The sequence below is a fragment of the Papio anubis genome, chromosome 12 (assembly GCF_008728515.1).
Source record: "Papio anubis isolate 15944 chromosome 12, Panubis1.0, whole genome shotgun sequence".
Taxonomy (NCBI): domain Eukaryota; kingdom Metazoa; phylum Chordata; class Mammalia; order Primates; family Cercopithecidae; genus Papio; species Papio anubis.
In genome coordinates, this window is record NC_044987.1 from 11,611,332 (window position 1) to 11,617,051 (window position 5,720).

Genomic DNA, 5,720 nt, shown 5'->3' on the forward strand with positions numbered 1-5,720 from the left:
CCAAATACAGACACTCAAGCAGCTCTGTGGAGGGACGCACAGAGAGAGGAACGGAGGCTCTCGCTGAAAGCCAGCACCAACTTGCTGGCTGTGTGAGTGAACCACCTTGAAAACATGGATCTCTGTCCCCAGTCAAGCCTTCAGATGACTGCAGCCCTGGCTGACATGTTGACCACCACTTCATGAGAAGGTGTGAGCCAGAAACACCCAACCAAGCTGCTTTGGAATTCCTGACTTACATACATCATTAGAGATAAAAATTGATTATCGTTGTTGTGAGCCACTAAGTTTTGGAGTAAATTGTTATGAAGCCATAAATCACTAATAAGTGTTCAGTAAGTGTTTACAGACTGATTGGCCACCCTAGGGCATTAGAGCCAAGCAGGGAAATTTCAGGCACCTCTGATGTCTGGTGTCTCAGAATTCCAACCACACCTGCAGCCCCCTCCTCACTAAGGCAGGTCCTTTACCTAACTGCCTTTCCCTCCTGCCCTAAATCCTTGCTGGAATTCCTGCCTGAGGTTTTCAGGGTCTAGACTTGCCTGAGTTGCTCTGAACATGCTTAAGTTTCCTTAGCATAAAAATGAGAGAAGGAGGGTGCAGTGGCTCATGCTCGTAAACCCAGAATTTTGGCAGGCTGAGGCAGGCAGATCACCTGAGGTCAGGAGTTCAAGACCAGCCCAGCCAACATGGTAAAACCCCATCTCTGCTTAAAAAACAAAAAAAAAAACCAAAAAAAAACCAAACAGATGTGGTAGTACACGCCTGTTGTCCCAGCTACTCCAGAGGCTGAGGCAGGAGAATCACTTGAACCCAGGAGGCAGAAGTTTCAATGAGCAGAGATCGCACCACTGCACTCAGCCTGGGCAACAAAGCAAGACTCCATCTCAAAAAGAAAAAACAAAAAGAGAAAGAAAGAAAAAAAAAGAAAGAAAAAAGAAAAATGTCTTTCCTAAAATGAGAAAAAACATTTTTACTTCATGAGAGAGTTGTAAATTAAGCAATAGTGGTATGAACACAAAACACAATACAGGCATTAAAAAGATAGAGAAAAGCTCTGTCTAGACAAATGTGGAACACTAACCAAGACTATTAACAATAACAGACAACAGATATATTTTTAAATGAAAAAAGCAAGGTTTAGAACAAGGTGTACACTTGGCTATCACTCTGTTAGGAAAACTCTATTTAGAATATCTCTGGTAATAAAGATTGCCTGTGTTTTTCTTGTTACCTAAGATTGACTTTTTTTTCCCCCTAAAGCAAGTGACTTCATTATCATTCCTTTAAAAATAACCAAGGAAAATTCAGAACATATGTGAAACACAAACAGCTGTGGTTTAGGAGGTAAACAAAGGACCAACACAGCCCTGAAATGCAACAGCCTCTGAATGGCCTGGGCCGCATGGGTGACTGGGGTTCTGTTAAAAGGGCAGGCTCCTCCCTCCTAGCCTGGAAGCCCCAGGAACCTGCCTTGAAAGACAAGCTCTCCTATTAATACGCAACTTGCAGGGTCTTGCCCTAACATCCAAGACTTGGTAACATCTCCTTTCTCCCAAAACCCAGCTGGAACTCAACTAATCCTAAATGAAAACTCAAGAACAGCACACCAGATGCCACCTGTTGTTTGTCAGGGTCTCAAACTCCAATGCATTTGCCTGTGGTGGGTTTCCTCTCTAAGGGCACCTGTCTGAGCTTGGAGCTGCACTTCCACTGGTGCCTCACGGGGCCTGGGCTTACTCTCCATCTGAAGTCACGCTCCTCTCTGCAAGACGTCAGGTGGGGAGTAAGTCCGAGAAGGTGGCAAGAGGCTCCTAAGCAACAGAGCATGCTCGTTCCTGGCAGGCATCACCCACAATACCCCAGAGGGCTGGCGAGGCCATGACAGCATGAGGACAGAGAAGGGGCAGAGGGGTGCTTGGAAGTGCTCTTCACTCAGGGGGGCTGGCAGGCCTGGGATGCCAGGCTGTCTGAACAGTGCTGGAACAAAGACAGCTGCCCTGTGCCCCTTGTTGAGCAGCTGCTGGTGATGGGAAGCAGCATGACGGCACCACCTCCTTCGTCGCAGGAAATGTTTTGTATTGGGCCAATGACTTCAGTTTTCCTTGCCTGGAGATGCCTTCATGAAGCAGGGGGACAGGGAATACAGGCGGGCATGTTGCAATTGGCATCTCCGGGGCTGCCAAGTCTTGGGTTCACTTGGGGCCAAGGCACTCCACAATCCCATTCCCCTTGATGCCATCGAAGAAGAAGAAGAAGTTGTTGTGAGGAGGGTCCCACTGAGACAGGGGCTTCACAATTTCCTGTGCCAAAATCCCTCCAACCACCGCACACACTGGGGCCATCTGGGAGAAGCAGTACCTGACAAAGTCCTCAGGAAGCAGGTCAGGACTAATACCCAGTGAGTCAAGCACATCGTTTAGTATCTGGAGCAACAACTCGGAATCTTCCCCGTATGTATCAGAACTGGGATCTCTTCCTTTTTCTGTGCGGAACTTTGGGAGCACTTGAAGGAGAAAGTGGCCAGAGGTCGTGCGCTTCAGAGTTGCCTTTGCTTTCCCGCTGCTCCAGTCCACCTCCAGGACTTCTTTAACGGGGCAGAAGACCACCTTCTTTTTGACCATCGTTGTCTCAGAAGAATCAAGTTTTACTCTTGGTATCAGGCCCATCTTCTACTCCTTGGCTAACTTTGGCAACTTTAGTTTTCTCTTCTACAAACTCATGTTCTCCTAGATTGGCAAATGTGTATCCATGGTATCCAAAAACATCTCCTGTAAAGAACTTGATGCTATTTTTGTGACAGATCTGGTCAACTTTAACTATGACATCCCTGGAGCAGCAAGTCAGACACACTGAGTGAAAAATGACCGGTTTCTTCTCTATATCCGAAGTGTCCACCTTCACATCCACCATGGGGTTAAGATTCTGAGCTTGCTCCAAAGAGGCTTCAGCCCTATTTCCGCGAACAGACCCAGTACGAATCAAGAACTGAGCTCCGGGATCTTCTGGAGATACCTGTTCGTGATCCAGCATGGGCAGTCCTTTCACTCCAGCCAGGATGAGATTCTTGGCAATTTCAGCCCAGAGTCCTTTCATGCCGACAGGAAGCACCCGGGAGGCCCGCAGCGGTTTCTGGGCCTCCAGTCCCCACAGGCGGATCTGCTGGTCATACTGCGCCAGCCTCCTCCCCACTGATGCCGCCGCCAGCCTCCTCCTTCTCCACCGTGGCGTCGGCTCTTCCTGCCTCAGCTCCGGTCCCGCTCACGCCCGGCCCGCGCACCGCCAATCCTTTTTTTTTTTTTTTTTTTGAGACGGAGTCTCGCTCTGTTGCCCAGGCTGGAGTGCAGTGGCAAGATCTCGGCTCACTGCAACCTCTGCCTCTTGGGTCCAAGCGATCCTCTTGCCTCAGCCTCCCGAGTAGCTGGAACCACAGGTGAGAGCCACCTCATCTGACTAATTTTTGTATTTTTAATAGAGTCAGGGTTTTGCCATGTTGGCCAGGCTGGTCTCGAACTCCTGACCTCAAGTGATCCACCTGCCTCGGCCTCCCAAAGTGCTGGGGTTACAGGCGTGAGCCACTGCGCCAGACCCAAAATTGCCTTTTGAGAAGAGAATTGGATGGTTGGGGATGGAGAGGAGGGAGAGCTCTTTTTACTGTATAGCTTTTTGTACCTTTTGAATTTGGAACCATGTGTCATGTATTATCTATTAACAATAAATTCCTTCCTTGGATAGAGATTATAGGAGCTGACCACTTTTCAGCTTGCCTACTCCCTTTCCCTAACACATTCACACGCAACCGGAACTCCCTCCATACCCGCCTTCTGTTCCCAAGTATACTTGAACATACGACGAAATGCTCTCCTTACAACCACATGGCTCCAGCATTTGTACAAAGGCAACAGTGCATCTGCTGCACTCACAGACATCCCCACGCACGGAGCCAGCGAGCATACAGTCCTGTGTGTATGTGTGTGCTTGTGTGTACATATATCCATGTGTGCCTTTGACCCAGCCCCTACCCTCTCCCTTTATCTATATCTGTTTCCTGCGTATGTATACCTGGGTGGAGGTCCCTAATTACAAGGTGAAATAGGTTAAAAGTATCCTACTGTAAAGCACTAAATGGGCCTAATTACAAGTGACTGTAAAACTCTAATTATAAGAGGACACATTAGTTGGAAAAAAAAAAAAAAAAGGAGAAGAAGGCAGACCTGAAAATAAAGGACCTGAGTGACAAATGTAGCCTCCTTAGACTGTTGAGAAAAAAGGGCTTAATTGCCCTTTGATAAAACTGGGGCAGTGGGAAAACAACGGGAGGGGTGGGGAGGGGCCAGCAATCAAAGGAGACTCCTATAGACAAGACCTCTCCCCAGGGAGCTCTCTCCGCCACCCCACCATTTCTCTCATAACTGTCACTTGCCTTCTACTGCTGGTGGGACAAAAGAGGAGGAAGTTGTTACTTGCATCCAGCTTACTCCTTCTTCTACTCTCTGAGCTCCCTCAGGAATCCCAGGTCCTTCGTCCCTTTGCACCTATCAAAATCCATTCTCTCAGGTCCCAGAGGAATGGCCTTGTGAACAGGACACACATTCTGATCCTGACCTAGCTACTCACTAGCTGTGTGACATTTGTGAGGCACATACCCTAAGCAAACCTGTTTCCTCAATTCCAAATGGGGCTGGTAACATCTCTTGCAGAGTTGTGAAGATGCACAGAATGGTATATGAGACAGTGCTTTGTCAATGGGAAATTCTTGCACTGTTAGCCATTAGGGACCGGATTCACTGGACTAGATCGAATGTTCTTGGAAGACAGGAATCATGTCTTAGTCATCTCTGCTTCCAGGTTCCTACCTCTAATAGGGTAGAATCTAAGAGTCACTCTCACTGTGGGGTAAATGGCAGACCTTAACCACTAGGCTATCTTTCCCTTGGTGTGAACAAATGGACAAAACCTTTGGCAATGGGATGAAACTGTGGTGGCCGTAGCGTTAATTCCAATATTTATTGACATTTACTGTGTAGCAGGCACTATCCTAAGCAGTTTATATGTATTCTCATATTTGATCCTCTCAATGTTCTTAAGTGGAGCATATTGTCTCCACCATCTCCATTTTAAAGATGGAAAATAGAATCTCAAGAGACTTACCTCAAACTGCACTGCTAGCGAGTAAGGGAGCAGGACTTGAACCAAAACCTACACTCTAACTGTGTAGACTTTAGGCGCCAGCCAGCAGGTAGTGAATGACATTTGGGTTTGGGAGCCTTTCTGTGTGTGTGTGTGACAGAGTCTCGCTCTGTCGCCCAGGCTGGAGTGTAGTGGTAAGATCTCGGCTCACTACAACCTCTGCCTCCTGGGTTCAAGCGATTCTCCTGCCTCAGCCTCCCGAGTATCTGGGATTACAGGCGCACACCACCACTCCTGGCTAATTTTTGTATTTTAATAGAGAAGGGGTTCACCATGTTGGTCAGGCTGGTCTCGAACTCCTGACCTCAGGTGATCCGCCCACCCCTGCCTCCCAAAGTGCTGGGATTGCAGGCATGAGCCACCGTGCCCAGCCAAGACTTTTTAAGTAACCTGCTCATCTATTTATAATTAAAGGCAATAAAACTATTGATTAAAGATCCTGATCATTATGCATTAGCCAACATTTATTCAATAAACAAGTATTTAGTACTTGCTGTCTGTATGGTGCTGTATCCAGTAATTGAAATACA

General features: G+C 47.6%; 1 pseudogene across 1 annotated transcript; it reads right to left on the bottom strand.

The window, feature by feature from the left end:
• Positions 1 to 918: 918 nt before the first annotated feature.
• Positions 919 to 3,249, bottom strand: LOC101024286 (annotated as a pseudogene). Its single transcript, XR_002517261.2, has one exon. The product of XR_002517261.2 is annotated as an SUMO-activating enzyme subunit 1 pseudogene (transcript).
• Between the last annotated feature and the right edge of the window lie 2,471 nt (positions 3,250 to 5,720).